The sequence below is a fragment of the Hyla sarda genome, chromosome 3 (assembly GCF_029499605.1).
Source record: "Hyla sarda isolate aHylSar1 chromosome 3, aHylSar1.hap1, whole genome shotgun sequence".
In the NCBI taxonomy this organism is placed as follows: domain Eukaryota; kingdom Metazoa; phylum Chordata; class Amphibia; order Anura; family Hylidae; genus Hyla; species Hyla sarda.
The window spans coordinates 243203981-243225658 of NC_079191.1; the positions used below are offsets into that span (position 1 = coordinate 243203981).

Here is a 21678-nt window from a genome sequence, read left to right on the forward strand (position 1 = left end):
ACTCCAGGCTGTCATTCAGCCTCTATATGCTGTTACCAATTCCAGGCTGTGTCATTCAGCCACAAGGTGGTCTTCTCATGCTGCTGCCAACTCCAGGCTGTGTCATTCAGCAACTATATGTTCTCTTCATGCTGCCGCCACCTCCACGCTTTGTAATTCAGCCACTATATGGCCTCCTCAGGCTGCCGCCATCTCCACGCTATGTCATTTAGCCACAACATGTTCTCCTCATGCTGCCAGAAACCCCAGGCTGTGTCATTCAGCCACTATGTGGTCTCCTCATGCTGTCGCCTGCTTCAGGCTGTGTCATTCAGCCACTATATGTTCTCCTCATTCTGCCGCCACCTCCATGCTGTGTCATTCAGCCATTATATGGTCTCCTCATGCTTCCACCACCTCCAATCTGTCTCATTCAGCCACTATATGTTTTTCTCATGCTGCCTCAAACTCTAAGCTGTGTCATTAAGCCACTATATGCTGCCGCCAACTCCAGGCTGTTTCCTTCAGCCACTCTGTAGTCTCCTCATGCTGCCGCCTACTCCAGGCTGTGTCATTCAGCAATTAAAAATGTTCTTTTCATGCTGCCGCCACCTCCACGCTGTGTCATTCAGCCACAATGTATTCTCCTCATGCTGCCACAAACTCCAGGCTGTGTCATTCCACCACAATATGCTGCTTCCAACTCCAGGCTGTGTCATTCAGCCATTATATGGTCTCCTCATTCTTCCGCCATTCCAGGCTGTGTCATTCAGCCACTATATGGTCTCCTTATGCTGGTGCCATCTCCACGTTGTGTCATTCAGCTTCTATATGGTCTCTTCATGCTTCTACCACCTCCAGGCTGTCTCATTCAGCCACTATTTGTTCTCCTCATGTTGCTGCAAACTCCAGGCTGTGTCATTCAGCCATTATATGCTGCCGCCAACTCCAGGTTGTGTCATTCAGCCACTATATGTTCTCCTCATGCTGCCGTGACCTCCACACTGTGTCGTTCTGCCATTATATGGTCTCCTCCTTCTTCTGCCAACTCCAGGCTGTGTCATTTAACCACTATATGGTCTCTTCATGCTGCTGCTACCTCCACGTTGTGTCATTCAGCCACTATATGGTCTCCTCACGCTTCCACCACCTCCAGGCTGTCTTATTCAGGCACTATATGTTCTCCTCATGCTGTCACAAACTCCAGGCTGTGTCATTCAGCCACTATATGCTGCCTGCTAAATCCAGGCTGTGTCATTCAGCCACTATGTGCTCTCCTCCTGCTGCCGCCAACTCCAGGCTGTCATTCAGCCACTATATGTTTTCATGCTGCCGATACCTGCACACTGTGTCATTCAGCCACTATATGCTGCTGCCAATTCCAGGCTGTGTCATTCAGCCACTATGTGGTCTCCTCAGGCTGCCGCCAACTCCAGGCTGTGTCATTCAACCACTTTATGGTCTCCTCATGTCTCCACCACCTCCAGGCTGTCTCATTCAGCCGCTATATGTTCTCCTCATGCTGCCACAAACTCCAGGCTGTGTCATTCAGCCACTATATGCTGCCTGCTAAATCCAGGCTGTGTCATTCAGGCACTATGTGGTCTCCTCCTGCTGCCGCCAACGCCAGGCTGTCAATCAGCCACTATATGTTCTCCTCATGCTGCCGACACCTGTATCCTTGTATCCTGTGTCATTCAGCCACTATATGCTGCATCCAATTCCAGGCTGTGTCATTCAACCACTTTATGGTCTCCTCATGCTTCCACCACCTCCAGGCTGTCTCATTCAGCCACTATATGTTCTCCTCATGCTGCTGCAAACTCCAGGCTGTGTCATTCAGCCACTATATGAATGACACAGAGTAGAGGTGGCGGCAGCATGAGGAGAACATGTAGTGGCTGAATGACACAGCGTGGAGGTGTCAGCAGCATGAAGAGACCATAAAGTGGCTGAATGACACAGCCTGGAGTTGGTGGAAGAATCAGGAGAAAATATAATGACTGAATGACACAGAGTAGAGGTGGCAGCAGCATGAGGAGAACAGCCATTATATGGTCTCCTCATTCTTCCACCAACTCCAGGCTGTGTCATTCAGCCACTATATGATCTCCTCATGCTGCCGCCCACTCCAGGCTGTGTCATTCAGCAACTATATGTTCTCTTCATGCTGCCGCCACCTCCACGCTTTGTAATTCAGCCACTATATGGCCTCCTCAGGCTGCCGCCATCTCCACGCTATGTCATTTAGCCACAACATGTTCTCCTCATGCTGCCAGAAACCCCAGGCTGTGTCATTCAGCCACTATGTGGTCTCCTCATGCTGTCGCCTGCTTCAGGCTGTGTCATTCAGCCACTATATGTTCTCCTCATTCTGCCGCCACCTCCATGCTGTGTCATTCAGCCATTATATGGTCTCCTCATGCTTCCACCACCTCCAATCTGTCTCATTCAGCCACTATATGTTTTTCTCATGCTGCCTCAAACTCTAAGCTGTGTCATTAAGCCACTATATGCTGCCGCCAACTCCAGGCTGTTTCATTCAGCCACTCTGTAGTCTCCTCATGCTGCCGCCTACTCCAGGCTGTGTCATTCAGCAATTAAAAATGTTCTTTTCATGCTGCCGCCACCTCCACGCTGTGTCATTCAGCCACAATATATTCTCCTCATGCTGCCACAAACTCCAGGCTGTGTCATTCCACCACAATATGCTGCTTCCAACTCCAGGCTGTGTCATTCAGCCATTATATGGTCTCCTCATTCTTCCGCCATTCCAGGCTGTGTCATTCAGCCACTATATGGTCTCCTTATGCTGGTGCCATCTCCACGTTGTGTCATTCAGCTTCTATATGGTCTCTTCATGCTTCTACCACCTCCAGGCTGTCTCATTCAGCCACTATTTGTTCTCCTCATGTTGCTGCAAACTCCAGGCTGTGTCATTCAGCCATTATATGCTGCCGCCAACTCCAGGTTGTGTCATTCAGCCACTATATGTTCTCCTCATGCTGCCGTGACCTCCACACTGTGTCGTTCTGCCATTATATGGTCTCCTCCTTCTTCTGCCAACTCCAGGCTGTGTCATTTAACCACTATATGGTCTCTTCATGCTGCTGCTACCTCCACGTTGTGTCATTCAGCCACTATATGGTCTCCTCACGCTTCCACCACCTCCAGGCTGTCTCATTCAGCCGCTATATGTTCTCCTCATGCTGCCACAAACTCCAGGCTGTGTCATTCAGCCACTATATGCTGCCTGCTAAATCCAGGCTGTGTCATTCAGGCACTATGTGGTCTCCTCCTGCTGCCGCCAACGCCAGGCTGTCAATCAGCCACTATATGTTCTCCTCATGCTGCCGACACCTGTATCCTTGTATCCTGTGTCATTCAGCCACTATATGCTGCATCCAATTCCAGGCTGTGTCATTCAACCACTTTATGGTCTCCTCATGCTTCCACCACCTCCAGGCTGTCTCATTCAGCCACTATATGTTCTCCTCATGCTGCTGCAAACTCCAGGCTGTGTCATTCAGCCACTATATGAATGACACAGAGTAGAGGTGGCGGCAGCATGAGGAGAACATGTAGTGGCTGAATGACACAGCGTGGAGGTGTCAGCAGCATGAAGAGACCATAAAGTGGCTGAATGACACAGCCTGGAGTTGGTGGAAGAATCAGGAGAAAATATAATGACTGAATGACACAGAGTAGAGGTGGCAGCAGCATGAGGAGAACAGCCATTATATGGTCTCCTCATTCTTCCACCAACTCCAGGCTGTGTCATTCAGCCACTATATGATCTCCTCATGCTGCCGCCCACTCCAGGCTGTGTCATTCAGCCACTATATGGTCTCCTCATGCTGCCGCCAACTCCAAACTGTGTCATTCAGCCACCATATGCTGCCGCCAACTCCAGGCTGTGTCATTCAGCCACTGTGTGGTCTCCTCATGCTGCCGCCAACTCCAGGCTGTCATTCAGCCACTATATGTTCTCTTCATGCGGCCACCACCCTCCCACTGTCATTAAGCCATATGTTTCTGCCAACTCCAGGCTGTGTCATTCTCCACTATTTGGTCTCCTCAGGCTACCGCCAACTCCAGGCTGTGTCATTCAGCCACTTAATGTTCTCCTCATGCTGCCGCCACCTCCAGGCTTTGTCACTCAGCCAATATATGGTCTCTTCATGCTGCCGCCACCTCCACGCTGTGTCATTCTGCCACCATATGGTCTCCTCATGCTGCCGCCAACTCCAGGCTGTGTCATTCAGCCAATATATGTTCTCCTCATGCTGCCGCAAACTCCAGGCTGTGTGATTCGGCCACCATATGCTGCCGCCAACTCCAGGCTGTGTCATTCAGCCACTTTGTGGTCTCCTCATGCTGCCGCCAACTCCAGGCTGTGTCATTTAGCCACTATATGTTCTCCTCATGCTGCCTCCAACTTCACGTTGTGTCATTCAGCCACTATATGGTCTCCTCATGCTGCCGCCAACTCCAGGCTGTCATTCAGTCACTATATGTTCTCCTCATGCTGCCGTCACCTGCACACTGTGTCATTCAGCCACTATATGTTGCTGCCAATTCCAGGCTGTTTCATTCAGCCTCTATCTGATCTCATCAGGCTGCCGCCAACTTCAGGCTGTGTCATTCAGCCACATCATGTTCTCCTCATGCTGCCGCCACCTCCAGGCTGTCTTATTCAGGCACTACATGTTCTCCTCATGCTGCCACAAATTCCAGGCTGTGTCATTCAGCCACTATATGCTGCCCGCTAAATCCAGGCTGTGTCATTCAGCCACTATGTGCTTTCCTCCTGCTGCCGCCAACTCCAGGCTGTCATTCAGCCAATATATGTTCTCATGCTGCCGACACCTGCACACTGTGTCATTCAGCCACTATATGCTGCTGCCAATTCCAGGCTGTGTCATTCAGCCACTATGTGGTCTCCTCAGGCTGCCGCCAACTCCAGGCTGTGTCATTCAACCACTTTATGGTCTCCTCATGCTTCCACCACCTCCAGGCTGTCTCATTCAGCGGCTATATGTTCTCCTCATGCTGCCACAAACTCCAGGCTGTGTCATTCAGCCACTATATGCTGCCTGCTAAATCCAGGCTGTATCATTCAGCCACTATGTGGTCTCCTCTTGCTGCCACCAACTTCAGGCTGTCATTCAGCCACTATATGTTCTCCTCATGCTGCCGACACCTGCACCCTGTGTCATTCAGCCACTATATGCTGCTGCCAATTCCAGGCTGTGTCATTCAACCACTTTAAGGTCTCCTCATGCTCCACCACCTCCAGGCTGTCTCATTCAGCCACTATATGTTCTCCTCATGCTGCCGACACCTGTATCCTTGTATCCTGTGTCATTCAGCCACTATATGCTGCTGCCAATTCCAGGCTGTGTCATTCAACCACTTTATGGTCTCCTCATGCTTCCACCACCTCCAGGCTGTCTCATTCAGCCACTATATGTTCTCCTCATGCTGCTGCAAACTCCAGGCTGTGTCATTCAGCCACTATATGAATGACACAGAGTAGAGGTGGCGGCAGCATGAGGAGAACATGTAGTGGCTGAATGACACAGCGTGGAGGTGTCAGCAGCATGAAGAGACCATAAAGTGGCTGAATGACACAGCCTGGAGTTGGTGGAAGAATCAGGAGAAAATATAATGACTGAATGACACAGAGTAGAGGTGGCAGCAGCATGAGGAGAACAGCCATTATATGGTCTCCTCATTCTTCCACCAACTCCAGGCTGTGTCATTCAGCCACTATATGATATCCTCATGCTGCCGCCCACTCCAGGCTGTGTCATTCAGCCACTATATTGTCTCCTCATGCTGCCGCCAACTCCAGACTGTGTCATTCAGCCACCATATGCTGCCGCCAACTCCAGGCTGTGTCATTCAGCCACTGTGTCGTCTCCTCATGCTGCCGCCAACTCCAGGCTGTCATTCAGCCACTATATGTTCTCTTCATGCGGCCACCACCCTCACACTGTCATTAAGCCATATGTTTCTGCCAACTCCAGGCTGTGTCATTCTCCACTATTTGGTCTCCTCAGGCTGCCGCCAACTCCAGGCTGTGTCATTCAGCCACTTAATGTTCTCCTCATGCTGCCGCCACCTCCAGGCTTTGTCACTCAGCCAATATATGGTCTCTTCATGCTGCCGCCACCTCCACGCTGTGTCATTCTGCCACCATATGGTCTCCTCATGCTGCCGCCAACTCCAGGCTGTGTCATTCAGCCAATATATGTTCTCCTCATGCTGCCGCAAACTCCAGGCTGTGTGATTCGGCCACCATATGCTGCCGCCAACTCCAGGCTGTGTCATTCAGCCACTTTGTGGTCTCCTCATGCTGCCGCCAACTCCAGGCTGTGTCATTCAGCCACTATATGTTCTCCTCATGCTGCCTCCAACTTCACGTTGTGTCATTCAGCCACTATATGGTCTCCTCATGCTGCCGCCAACTCCAGGCTGTCATTCAGTCACTATATGTTCTCCTCATGCTGCCATCACCTGCACACTGTGTCATTCAGCCACTATATGTTGCTGCCAATTTCAGGCTGTTTCATTCAGCCTCTATCTGATCTCATCAGGCTGCCGCCAACTTCAGGCTGTGTCATTCAGCCACTTCATGTTCTCCTCATGCTGCCGCCACCTCCAGGCTGTCTTATTCAGGCACTACATGTTCTCCTCATGCTGCCACAAATTCCAGGCTGTGTCATTCAGCCACTATATGCTGCCCGCTAAATCCAGGCTGTGTCATTCAGCCACTATGTGCTCTCCTCCTGCTGCCGCCAACTCCAGGCTGTCATTCAGCCAATATATGTTCTCATGCTGCCGACACCTGCACACTGTGTCATTGTCACGATTCGGCTTACAGGTTGTGGATCCACTGTGTCAGCGAGGGATTGGCGTGGACCGTGCTGGTGGACCGGTTCTAAGAGGCTACTGGTGTTCACCAGAGCCCACCGCAAAGCGGGATGGTCTTGCTGCGGCAGTAGCAACCAGGTCGTATCCACTAGCAACGGCTCAACCTCGCTGACTGCTGAGAAGGCGTGGGACAGAAGGACTAGGCAGAGGCAAGGTCAGAAGTAGCAGAAGGTCGGGGCAGGCGGCAAGGTTCGTAGTCAAGATGGATAGCAAGAGTTCAGGTAACACAGGCTTGGACAACACTAAACGCTTTCACTGGCACAAGGCAACAAGATCCGGCAAGGGAGTGCAGGGGCAGTGAGCAGATATAGCCAGGGAGCAGGTGGAAGCCAATTAAGCTTATTGGGCCAGGCACCAATCATTGGTGCACTGGCCCTTTAAGTCTCAGAGAGCTGGCGCGCGCGCGCCCTAGAGAGCGGAGCCGCGCGCGCCAGCACATGACAGCAGGGGACCGGGACGGGTAAGTGACTTGGGATGCGATTCGCGAGCGGGCGCGTCCCGCTGTGCGAATCGCATCCCCGACGGCCATGTCAGTGCAGCGCTCCCGGTCAGCGGGACCGACCGGGGCGCTGCAGGGAGAGAGACGCCGTGAGCGCTCCGGGGAGGAGCAGGGACCCGGAGCGCTCGGCGTAACAGTCATTCAGCCACTATATGCTGCTGCCAATTCCAGGCTGTGTCATTCAGCCACTATGTGGCCTCCTCATGCTGCCGCCAACTCCAGGCTGTCATTCAGCCACTATATGTTCTCTTCATGCGGCCACCACCCTCACACTGTCATTAAGCCATATGTTTCTGCCAACTCCAGGCTGTGTCATTCTCCACTATTTGGTCTCCTCAGGCTGCCGCCAACTCCAGGCTGTGTCATTCAGCCACTTAATGTTCTCCTCATGCTGCCGCCACCTCCAGGCTTTGTCACTCAGCCAATATATGGTCTCTTCATGCTGCCGCCACCTCCACGCTGTGTCATTCTGCCACCATATGGTCTCCTCATGCTGCCGCCAACTCCAGGCTGTGTCATTCAGCCAATATATGTTCTCCTCATGCTGCCGCAAACTCCAGGCTGTGTGATTCGGCCACCATATGCTGCCGCCAACTCCAGGCTGTGTCATTCAGCCACTTTGTGGTCTCCTCATGCTGCCGCCAACTCCAGGCTGTGTCATTCAGCCACTATATGTTCTCCTCATGCTGCCTCCAACTTCACGTTGTGTCATTCAGCCACTATATGGTCTCCTCATGCTGCCGCCAACTCCAGGCTGTCATTCAGTCACTATATGTTCTCCTCATGCTGCCGTCACCTGCACACTGTGTCATTCAGCCACTATATGTTGTTGCCAATTCCAGGCTGTTTCATTCAGCCTCTATCTGATCTCATCAGGCTGCCGCCAACTTCAGGCTGTGTCATTCAGCCACTTCATGTTCTCCTCATGCTGCCGCCACCTCCAGGCTGTCTTATTCAGGCACTACATGTTCTCCTCATGCTGCCACAAATTCCAGGCTGTGTCATTCAGCCACTATATGCTGCCCGCTAAATCCAGGCTGTGTCATTCAGCCACTATGTGCTCTCCTCCTGCTGCCGCCAACTCCAGGCTGTCATTCAGCCAATATATGTTCTCATGCTGCCGACACCTGCACACTGTGTCATTCAGCCACTATATGCTGCTGCCAATTCCAGGCTGTGTCATTCAGCCACTATATGTTCTCCTCATGCTGCCACAAACTCCAGGCTCTGTCATTCAACCTCTATATGCTGTCACCAATTCCAGGCTGTGTCATTCAGCCACAAGGTGGTCTTCTCATGCTGCTGCCAACTCCAGGCTGTGTCATTCAGCAACTATATGTTCTCTTCATGCTGCCGCCACCTCCACGCTTTGTAATTCAGCCACTATATGGCCTCCTCAGGCTGCCGCCATCTCCACGCTATGTCATTTAGCCACAACATGTTCTCCTCATGCTGCCAGAAACCCCAGGCTGTGTCATTCAGCCACTATGTGGTCTCCTCATGCTGTCGCCTGCTTCAGGCTGTGTCATTCAGCCACTATATGTTCTCCTCATTCTGCCGCCACCTCCATGCTGTGTCATTCAGCCATTATATGGTCTCCTCATGCTTCCACCACCTCCAATCTGTCTCATTCAGCCACTATATGTTTATCTCATGCTTCCTCAAACTCTAAGCTGTGTCATTAAGCCACTATATGTTGCCGCCAACTCCAGGCTGTTTCATTCAGCCACTCTGTAGTCTCCTCATGCTGCCGCCTACTCCAGGCTGTGTCATTCAGCAATTAAAAATGTTCTTTTCATGCTGCCGCCACCTCCACGTTGTGTCATTCAGCCACAATATATTCTCCTCATGCTGCCACAAACTCCAGGCTGTGTCATTCCACCACAATATGCTGCTTCCAACTCCAGGCTGTGTCATTAAGCCATTATATGGTCTCCTCATTCTTCCGCCATTCCAGGCTGTGTCATTCAGCCACTATATGGTCTCCTTATGCTGGTGCCATCTCCACACTGTGTCATTCAGCTACTATATGGTCTCTTCATGCTTCTACCACCTCCAGGCTGTCTCATTCAGCCACTATTTGTTCTCCTCATGTTGCTGCAAACTCCAGGCTGTGTCATTCAGCCACTATATGCTGCCGCCAACTCCAGGTTGTGTCATTCAGCCACTATATGTTCTCCTCATGCTGCCGTGACCTCCACACTGTGTCGTTCTGCCATTATATGGTCTCCTCCTTCTTCTGCCAACTCCAGGCTGTGTCATTTAACCACTATATGGTCTCTTCATGCTGCTGCTACCTCCACGTTGTGTCATTCAGCCACTATATGGTCTCCTCACGCTTCCACCACCTCCAGGCTGTCTTATTCAGGCACTATATGTTCTCCTCATGCTGTCACAAACTCCAGGCTGTGTCATTCAGCCACTATATGCTGCCTGCTAAATCCAGGCTGTGTCATTCAGCCACTATGTGCTCTCCTCCTGCTGCCGCCAACTCCAGGCTGTCATTCAGCCTCTATATGCTGTTACCAATTCCAGGCTGTGTCATTCAGCCACAAGGTGGTCTTCTCATGCTGCTGCCAACTCCAGGCTGTGTCATTCAGCAACTATATGTTCTCTTCATGCTGCCGCCACCTCCACGCTTTGTAATTCAGCCACTATATGGCCTCCTCAGGCTGCCGCCATCTCCACGCTATGTCATTTAGCCACAACATGTTCTCCTCATGCTGCCAGAAACCCCAGGCTGTGTCATTCAGCCACTATGTGGTCTCCTCATGCTGTCGCCTGCTTCAGGCTGTGTCATTCAGCCACTATATGTTCTCCTCATTCTGCCGCCACCTCCATGCTGTGTCATTCAGCCATTATATGGTCTCCTCATGCTTCCACCACCTCCAATCTGTCTCATTCAGCCACTATATGTTTTTCTCATGCTGCCTCAAACTCTAAGCTGTGTCATTAAGCCACTATATGCTGCCGCCAACTCCAGGCTGTTTCCTTCAGCCACTCTGTAGTCTCCTCATGCTGCCGCCTACTCCAGGCTGTGTCATTCAGCAATTAAAAATGTTCTTTTCATGCTGCCGCCACCTCCACGCTGTGTCATTCAGCCACAATGTATTCTCCTCATGCTGCCACAAACTCCAGGCTGTGTCATTCCACCACAATATGCTGCTTCCAACTCCAGGCTGTGTCATTCAGCCATTATATGGTCTCCTCATTCTTCCGCCATTCCAGGCTGTGTCATTCAGCCACTATATGGTCTCCTTATGCTGGTGCCATCTCCACGTTGTGTCATTCAGCTTCTATATGGTCTCTTCATGCTTCTACCACCTCCAGGCTGTCTCATTCAGCCACTATTTGTTCTCCTCATGTTGCTGCAAACTCCAGGCTGTGTCATTCAGCCACTATATGCTGCCGCCAACTCCAGGTTGTGTCATTCAGCCACTATATGTTCTCCTCATGCTGCCGTGACCTCCACACTGTGTCGTTCTGCCATTATATGGTCTCCTCCTTCTTCTGCCAACTCCAGGCTGTGTCATTTAACCACTATATGGTCTCTTCATGCTGCTGCTACCTCCACGTTGTGTCATTCAGCCACTATATGGTCTCCTCACGCTTCCACCACCTCCAGGCTGTCTTATTCAGGCACTATATGTTCTCCTCATGCTGTCACAAACTCCAGGCTGTGTCATTCAGCCACTATATGCTGCCTGCTAAATCCAGGCTGTGTCATTCAGCCACTATGTGCTCTCCTCCTGCTGCCGCCAACTCCAGGCTGTCATTCAGCCACTATATGTTTTCATGCTGCCGATACCTGCACACTGTGTCATTCAGTCACTATATGCTGCTGCCAATTCCAGACTGTGTCATTCAGCCACTATGTGGTCTCCTCAGGCTGCCGCCAACTCCAGGCTGTGTCATTCAACCACTTTATGGTCTCCTCATGCTTCCACCACCTCCAGGCTGTCTCATTCAGCCACTATATGCTGCCTGCTAAATCCAGGCTGTGTCATTCAGGCACTATGTGGTCTCTTCCTGCTGCCGCCAACGTCAGGCTGTCATTCAGCCACTATATGATCTCCTCATGCTGCCGACACCTGTATCCTTGTATCCTGTGTCATTCAGCCACTATATGCTGCTGCCAATTCCAGGCTGTGTCATTCAACCACTTTATGGTCTCCTCATGCTTCCACCACCTCCAGGCTGTCTCATACAGCCACTATATGTTCTCCTCATGCTGCTGCAAACTCCAGGCTGTGTCATTCAGCCACTATATGAATGACACAGAGTAGAGGTGGCGGCAGCATGAGGAGAACCTGTAGTGGCTGAATGACACAGCGTGGAGGTGTCAGCAGCATGAAGAGACCATAAAGTGGCTGAATGACACAGCCTGGAGTTGGTGGAAGAATCAGGAGAAAATATAATGACTGAATGACACAGAGTAGAGGTGGCAGCAGCATGAGGAGAACAGCCATTATATGGTCTCCTCATTCTTCCACCAACTCCAGGCTGTGTCATTCAGCCACTATATGATATCCTCATGCTGCCGCCCACTCCAGGCTGTGTCATTCAGCCACTATATGGTCTCCTCATGCTGCCGCCAACTTCAGGCTGTCATTCAGCCACTATATGTTCTCCTCATGCTGCCGACACCTGCACCCTGTGTCATTCAGCCACTATATGCTGCTGCCAATTCCAGGCTGTGTCATTCAACCACTTTAAGGTCTCCTCATGCTCCACCACCTCCAGGCTGTCTCATTCAGCCACTATATGTTCTCCTCATGCTGCTGCAAACTCCAGGCTGTGTCATTCAGCCACTATATGAATGACACAGAGTAGAGGTGGCGGCAGCATGAGGAGAACCTGTAGTGGCTGAATGACACAGCGTGGAGGTGTCAGCAGCATGAAGAGACCATAAAGTGGCTGAATGACACAGCCTGGAGTTGGTGGAAGAATCAGGAGAAAATATAATGACTGAATGACACAGAGTAGAGGTGGCAGCAGCATGAGGAGAACAGCCATTATATGGTCTCCTCATTCTTCCACCAACTCCAGGCTGTGTCATTCAGCCACTATATGATATCCTCATGCTGCCGCCCACTCCAGGCTGTGTCATTCAGCCACTATATGGTCTCCTCATGCTGCCGCCAACTCCAGACTGTGTCATTCAGCCACCATATGCTGCCGCCAACTCCAGGCTGTGTCATTCAGCCACTGTGTCGTCTCCTCATGCTGCCGCCAACTCCAGGCTGTCATTCAGCCACTATATGTTCTCTTCATGCGGCCACCACCCTCCCACTGTCATTAAGCCATATGTTTCTGCCAACTCCAGGCTGTGTCATTCTCCACTATTTGGTCTCCTCAGGCTGCCGCCAACTCCAGGCTGTGTCATTCAGCCACTTAATGTTCTCCTCATGCTGCCGCCACCTCCAGGCTTTGTCACTCAGCCAATATATGGTCTCTTCATGCTGCCGCCACCTCCACGCTGTGTCATTCTGCCACCATATGGTCTCCTCATGCTGCCACCAACTCCAGGCTGTGTCATTCAGCCAATATATGTTCTCCTCATGCTGCCGCAAACTCCAGGCTGTGTGATTCGGCCACCATATGCTCCCACCAACTCCAGGCTGTGTCATTCAGCCACTTTGTGGTCTCCTCATGCTGCCGCCAACTCCAGGCTGTGTCATTCAGCCACTATATGTTCTCCTCATGCTGCCTCCAACTTCACGTTGTGTCATTCAGCCACTATATGGTCTCCTCATGCTGCCGCCAACTCCAGGCTGTCATTCAGTCACTATATGTTCTCCTCATGCTGCCGTAACCTGCACACTGTGTCATTCAGCCACTATATGTTGCTGCCAATTCCAGGCTGTTTCATTCAGCCTCTATCTGATCTCATCAGGCTGCAGCCAACTTCAGGCTGTGTCATTCAGCCACTTCATGTTCTCCTCATGCTGCCGCCACCTCCAAGCTGTCTTATTCAGGCACTACATGTTCTCCTCATGCTGCCACACATTCCAGGCTGTGTCATTCAGCCACTATATGCTGCCCGCTAAATCCAGGCTGTGTCATTCAGCCACTATGTGCTCTCCTCCTGCTGCCGCCAACTCCAGGCTGTCATTCAGCCAATATATGTTCTCATGCTGCCGACACCTGCACACTGTGTCATTCAGCCACTATATGCTGCTGCCAATTCCAGGCTGTGTCATTCAGCCACTATGTGGTCTCCTCAGGCTGCCGCCAACTCCAGGCTGTGTCATTCAACCACTTTATGGTCTCCTCATGCTTCCACCACCTCCAGGCTGTCTCATTCAGCGGCTATATGTTCTCCTCATGCTGCCACAAACTCCAGGCTGTGTCATTCAGCCACTATATGCTGCCTGCTAAATCCAGGCTGTATCATTCAGCCACTATGTGGTCTCCTCTTGCTGCCACCAACTTCAGGCTGTCATTCAGCCACTATATGTTCTCCTCATGCTGCCGACACCTGCACCCTGTGTCATTCAGCCACTATATGCTGCTGCCAATTCCAGGCTGTGTCATTCAACCACTTTAAGGTCTCCTCATGCTCCACCACCTCCAGGCTGTCTCATTCAGCCACTATATGTTCTCCTCATGCTGCTGCAAACTCCAGGCTGTGTCATTCAGCCACTATATGAATGACACAGAGTAGAGGTGGCGGCAGCATGAGGAGAACATGTAGTGGCTGAATGACACAGCGTGGAGGTGGCAGCAGCATGAAGAGAAAATAAAGTGGCTGAATGACACAGCCTGAAGTTGGTGGAAGAATCAGGAGACCATATAATGACTGAATGACACAGAGTAGAGGTGGCAGCAGCATGAGGAGAACAGCCATTATATGGTCTCCTCATTCTTCCGCCAACTCCAGGCTGTGTCATTCAGCCACTATATGTTCTCCTCATGCTGCCGCAAACTCCAGGCTGTGTGATTCGGCCACCATATGCTGCCGCCAACTCCAGGCTGTGTCATTCCGCAACTTTGTGGTCTCCTCATGCTGCCGCCAACTCCAGGCTGTGTCATTCAGCCACAACATGTTCTCCTCATGCTGCCTCAACCTTCACGCTGTGTCATTCAGCCACTATATGGTCTCCTCATGCTGCCGCTAACTCCAGGCTGTCATTCAGCCACTATATGTTCTTCCACCTGCACACTGTGTAATTCAGCCACTATATGTTGCTGCCAATTCCAGGCTGTTTCATTCAGCCTCTATGTGATCTCATCAGGCTGCCGCCAACTCCAGGCTGTGTCATTCAGCCACTTCATGTTCTCCTCATGCTGCCGCCACCTCCAGGCTGTATCACTCAGCCAATATATGGTCTCCTCATGCTATTGCCACCTCCACGCTGTGTCATTCAGCCACTATGTGGTCTTCTCATTCTGCTGTTACCTGCACCATGTGTCATTCAGCTACTATATGTTCTCCTCATACTGATGCCACATCCAGGCTCTGTCATTGTTCCGCTCTGCGACAGTGATTCTAATAGCGATGTCTCTGGTCTGCATGTCATACTGAATAACAATATTATTTCACTAACCCAGCACACACTTTATGCGTGTTTCAGCAAGGCAAAGTGTTCTCCATCCCTATTGAGGCTCTCTGTAGGCCAGAAATAGACGTTTTTAATAGCGATTTGCCACTAATAAATTCGGGCCGAAACACATTTTTTTGGGTAAAATTCGGCGAATCGGCCAAATCAGATTTTTCTAAAATTCGCTCATCTCTACGCACTACACTAGCAGATTTTGCATGCTTTTTTAATATTAAAATAAAAGTGCTTTATGATTCCTTTTTGTTGGCAGATGCCTTCCGGGATTAAAATGCACACAGAGGTATAGAAAGATTCAATGGCTTTTTCCAAACGTTCTAAAAATTCTACAGCGGAGGACTAGTAGTAACTACAGTAGCCAGTGGACAGTAGAAAGTATTTGCCTAATGTTAGTTGTAGCCAGTTGACAGCAGGCAGTGGTGGACTAGTGATAGTTATAGCCAGCAGATAGATGGTGGACTAATGGTAGTTGTAGTTTCCAGTAGACAGCAGGCAGCGGTGGACTAGCTGTCATTGCAGTAGACAGCAGTATGCAGGCAGTAATGAACTAGTCAAAGTTTTAACCAGCGGTGAACTAGTGATAGATGTAGCAAGCAGACAGCAGGCAGTGTGGACTAGTGAAAGTTGTAGCCAGCGGACAGAAGGCAGTGTTGGAGTAGTGGTGCTCCATGTGCTTACATAGAGTCATAGTTCCTAAACTCAGGTCCTGGACATGCCTTACTTTCTATTTGCAAAGACAGCACTGTACCTGGTTTTCTGCATCTTGAAAAATAGAAAAGACATATGTCAGAAAACTGTATAGAGATAAGTCCATCACACGACTGTGCTCCTCCTCTTAATGCACATCCCCTGCATGTCTTTTTTCTTAAAGGAAATCTGTCAGTAGTATCACCCACACTGAACCTGTTACACAGGCTTGTAGTGCGGGTGATGTTGATTAAAATCGTACTCACATTGTGTAGATTCGCCCAGCCATTCCGCCACAAATTGCGTTTTTCTATATATGCTAATGAGAGCCTTGGAGCATGGGTGGAGCTCTGATCCGAGCTTTGGGCACCCTGGGGTTTATGAATATTGATGAGCCGGGCACAGCGGCCACCTGGCGAAGATGACGTCAGGGTTTCCGAAGCTCATATCGGAGCTCCGCCCATGCCCCAAGGCCCTCATTGGCATATATAGAGAAACGCAATTTGTGGTGGAACGGCTGGGCGAATCTACACAATGTGAGTACCGTTTTAATCAGCATCACCCACGCTACAAGCCTGTGTAAAAGGTTAGTGTGGGTGTTACTACTGACAGATTTCTTTTAAGCCTATAAATGCAGAGTCCCCTTCACCTTGTCCTGAGCTGATCATAACAGCAGGCCTATGTCTGGTATGTTTGACAGATGTTCTGGCCCTTCCTTGGCTCCACTCTTCATCGCAGACACTACCCTCCTGTTATGAACACGTCACCTCCTTGTCACTTGTTTTCCATGTCATGTCCAAAACTACATCATCATAATGAAACTCCTCGGCCTTGTTCCCTGTTTAATTATGGGCTCCTTGTTCCCTCTCAGGATATCCACCAAGATGCCTCAGAATCTCCCCACCAGCCCTACTACCACCAGACCAACTAGTGCTATGCTTAACCATTGATTTCACCCCCAACACCTCTGCAACACACTCAAAAGGCTGACTGTCCTCACAGAACTCCCCTCATGGCTAATGCTATCCTTCTGCTTAGTACTAGGGGGAGTTGTGGCAAAGACAGAGATGATAGAAAAAGACTGTCTAGGAAGATCATTTCTATTGTGCCATGTAACTGTAGACAATGAGAAAATCTGGCTCAATGTCATATTGTCAGACTCTTCCACTTCCTGAGATGAACGAGAATGAGTCAACAAGTTATCCTCTGAAACAACACGACACCTGGAGGAAATGGATAGCTATTTCTTGCTGATGCTGCTACTACCTTTCATGGTCCACGGTTCCAAAACTGTGTAAAACACATGTGGGGTGTAAATGCTCACTGTACTTATTATTACATTTCTTGAGGAGCGTGGTTTCCAAAATGGGGTCACATATGAGGGGTCTAGACTGACCGAGCACCATGGGGGCTTTGTAAATGCAATGTGGCACCCAAAAACGATTCCATCCAAATTTTCTCTCCAAAAGCCAAATAGAGTCATCTTCTGAACCTTGCCGTGCACCCACAGAGCACTTTATGACCACATATGGGGTATTGTCATACTCAAGAGAAATTTTGTTACAAATTGTGTGGGGCTTTTTCTCCCTTTATCCCTTGAGAAAAAAAAATTTAGGGGTTACATCAGCATTTAGTGTAAAAAATGTAATTTCTAATTTTCATGGCACACTATTCCAAAATTGTGTCAAACATCTGTGGGGTCTAAATATTCACTGCATCCCTTGTCACATTCCTAGAGGGGTGACATTTCCAAAATGGGGTCACATTTGGGGGATTTCCTATGTTTTAGCACCCTAAAGCATCTGCAAACATGGGGCTCCTTCGTGTCTGAGGCCTATGATCGACTCAAGTAGCAAACTAGGGCCATGTATGTGATATTTCTTAATGTAGAATTAGGGCACAAAATATTACGTTGTGTTTTTGAGTTAATATCTGTGGTGTTACATAGAAAATTGGATAAAACTGGAATATCTGCAATGAAAATGGAGATTTAGACCTTTCTTGTCCAGTCCAGTTTGCTACTATTCCTGTTAACAAACTTTCTAAAAATAATTTTGATCAATGTAATGAGTGCAGTTTTTATAATGGAGTCATTTATGGGGAATTTCTATTATAAAGGCTTCTCTAATCGAATTCAATATTGATCTAGTCCCTGAAAATTCAGATTTAAAAATTTTCAAGAAAATTTGGAAAGTTGCTGCTATACTAAAGCTCTCTAATGTCTTCAAAAAGTAAAAACATGTCAATTTTATGATGCCAACAGAAAGTAGACATATTGTCAATCAATGTGTAATTTATTTGGAGTGCCAATTTACCTTACAAGTAGAGAATTTCAAATTTAGAAAAATGTTTTCATGAAATTTTCATGAAATTTGTAAGTCAATGCTGCAAGTATTGATGAAAACCCCTTAAGGAGTTAAGCAATGATTTTAGATAATCTCTGCTTTTCAGTCTTTATTTGGGTACTTCTGCTTCTTTTTTTAAAGGTTTCCAAATGACTACAATTTCCCGGCAATCTTAAATTTTCATGTCAGGAAAGACACAAGGTAGCTGCTAACATAGCATTCATTCCACGCACATTCTTTTCTATATGGGCTGACCACAACCATGTCTTCCTGACAGCAGAGGACAATATGCAAAAACAATCTGAAGGAAATGTATCATTCTTTTCAAACGTATGGCTTTTACATGACAATTTTTTAAGCAAAACCCGGGAAACCCGCTTACAAAAGGATTTTTTTAAAGCAGAAAAACCCTTATGTTAATAGCAGAAGTTCTTTATCTACCCTTTATTACCAGTAGCGTTGCTAGAGAGTGATGGGGGCGTACCGCATCAGGTGACACGCTGACTGGCCTGCCTGGCACTAAATAGCTGCACTCCAACTATCCCGCAACAACCCATCCACCCTCCTCAGAAATTAAAAAATATTAAAAACATACTATCCCATACCATGAATATCCGTACTCTGGAGGCTTTTTTGTTTAATTTTGAGCCCGCATTTTGTGACATTGGTGGGCGGAGTCTTGCGTTGCTGCGCTGAGGCCGGAGTTTACGTCAGGAAGGAAGACAGCGCAGCACCAACAGGCACATAAACAATAGTGAAGCCACAAAAAAAAACGGCTTGGTACGTTACCCACCCCAAAATGTGCATGAAGCTGTATTACTATGGATGTTTCTTTTTTCTTAAGGAAACATTTTAGTGCCACATATGGGTAATTTACGTAGTCTGTAAAAATTCTTACACAATTATTTTGTGCCTTATTCTATTTTAACACAACATTAATTTTAAAATGTTGTGGGTACGCAAGCATGTACGTCTCCTAAAACTTACAAGGTGTGCAGTCTGTATTTTCAACCTTAAAATTAAGAGTTATTAGTTATATAATTTTTTTTTCTATAATTAACATTAATGTAGTAGCTTTGTTTCGTGATGCAGAACAAGAACAGTTGTTAAAGTGGGTGTTAATGTCATTTTCTGCAGACGTATGCACTTTCTGTAAGCCAGGTTGGACCTGGAATACATATGTGACTTTTAAGAGGAGATACAACTTTTTTTTCTTCATAAATAGCGACTATCGCATTTGATAAATACATGACCACTGGAAAGTAAAAAAAAAATGACTACGTGAGCATATTTCAGAAATGTGCTTTGGAATAAGCAAAAACAAAAAGTCTCAGCATGTATAGAAAAGTCGCACGTGCGCAAGTACATGCAACTTTTTTACGCAAAAAAAACCTTGTAAAATTTTGCTCCATTTTATTCTGGTTTATGGTGACCCTGTTAAATTCGAATTCACTCTGTAAACACACGATCACCAGATCGTCTATGAATCTATCCATCCGTTAAATTTTTTTCAAAAATAATCCGACATATATATTAGCATATGATAAAGAGAATTTCCCTCCCATACGAGCACCTTTGGTTTGTATGTAATAATTACCATCAAACATGAACACAGTATTTATGGCTATAGGAACTAAACCTGTCCATATGCCATGCTACTGATTGTAGTCCCAAAACATGGGGTAAAGTAGAGTATAATCTAACCACATGGCAATGTTTTTAATTGGTATTCCAGGATGTTAAAAAGGTATTCCAGGATTTTTAAACTTTAACATATGTCCCTTAGATGCCAAGTTCTGTATGTGCTTGAAATACCTGAATGAAATGGTGGAAATTATACACCGTTTTTGATGTTGTCCTCAGTTGTTGGGAAGACATGCTTTTAGTTAGCCCATATAGAAAAGAATGTCCGGTTAGCAGCTACCACATATAATCTCCAACATGTTACTAAAAATATCCTACATGGTAACCTTTAACCCCTTAAGGACGCAGCCCTTTTTCACCTTGAGGAATGAGCCCTTTTTCGCAATTTTGACCACTGTTGCATTACGCATTAATAACTCTAAAACGCTTTTACTGAATATTCTGATTCTGAGATTGTTTTTTCGTGACATATTCTACTTTATTTTGGTGGTAAATTTTTGTCACTACTTGCATCCTTTCTTGGTGAAAAATCACAAAATGTCATGAAAATTTAGAAAATTTTGCATTTTTCTCTGAAAGTAAGGAAAATGGATATTCCAAATACATTTTATTTTTATTCACAAATACAATATATCCACTTTATGTTGGCATCATCAAATGGACATATTTAACATTTTTGAAAAAAATTAGAGGGCTTCAAAGTAGAGCAGCAATTTTCTAAAATGTCATGAAAATTGCAAAATCTGAAGGGACAGATGATACAGAACTATAACTCCCAGCACTAGATCTGCCATGTGTAAACCTAGCATTTTGATGTGATTCATTGCTTGCCAATTTATCCTTGCTATTTTATGTACAGTAGATTTAATAAATATTGGATATTTTTTTCTCTATTAGATACTAGCTGAGTACCCGGCATTGCCTGGTTTTTCCTTCCTAATCCTTGTTGGGGAGGAAAATCAACATAGGAGGAAGCTTTTGACTTCATATCCCATCCTCATATATTGTTGTCATATCCCGTCCTCATATCTCAACTTCATATCCCATCCTCATATCTTGACCTCATACCCCACCCCTCCTATCCTGTCATCAAATCTCGACCTCATATCCTGACCTCCTATCCCGTCCTCATATCTTGACTTCATAAACCCGTCCTCATATCCAGACCTCCAATCTCAACCTCATATCCCATCCTCATATCCTGATCTCCTATCCCGTCCTCATATCTCGACCTCATATCCTGTCCTCATGTCCTGTCCACATATCCGTCCTCATATCCCATCCTCATATCCCGACCTCCTATGCCGTCCTCATATCTCAACCTCATATCTCAACCTCATATCCCATCCTCATATTGTATCCTCATATCCCATCCTCATATCTTGTCCTCATATATTGTTGTCATATCCCAACGCCATATCCCATCCTGATATCTCAACATCATATCCCATCCTCATATCCCGACCTCATATTCACCAATCAGAGCTGTCGTCTCCCGGCGGCGGGGATTATGAATTATGACACCCTATACAGGAGCCTGGAGCCGGTGGGGAGCGCAGTGTAGCTGCATGTGCCGCCAGCTTGTTAACTTAATGAATGCGGATCACAGCAGGTCTCTGGAGAATGACCTGCTGCGATCTGCTCCTCAGCCCCTAGACTATAACTCCCACCATGGTCGCAGTCTGTCCATGATGGGAGTGGTAGTCCTAAAAGTCCCAAAGGGATGTGCAAGTGCAACTACTCCCATCATGGAACAGACTCTGTTCATGATGGGAGTTATAGTCCAGGGGCTGAGGGGAAGATCGCAGCAGGTCATTCTCCAGAGACCCACTGCAATCCTCCCTATGTATTAATTGTAATAGCCGGTGGCACATGCGGCTTCACTCCACTCCCGGCGGGGAATCCTATATACAGCTGTCATCATTCATAATCCCTGCCGCTGGGAGACCGGAGCTCTGATTGGTGAAAAGTTATTCACCAATCAGAGCTTATGTCTCCGGCGGCTATGAATTAGGAGAGCTGT

General features: G+C 47.9%; 1 long non-coding RNA gene across 1 annotated transcript in view; it reads left to right on the forward strand.

Annotated features, from left to right (window-relative positions):
- Positions 1-16622, forward strand: part of LOC130362223 (uncharacterized) — a 41994-nt gene extending 25372 nt beyond the window's left edge. The window contains exon 3 of the long non-coding RNA XR_008891326.1: positions 16538-16622. This is a non-coding gene — a long non-coding RNA (uncharacterized LOC130362223). The remainder of the gene's footprint in view (positions 1-16537) is intronic.
- The last annotated feature ends 5056 nt before the right edge of the window (positions 16623-21678 follow it).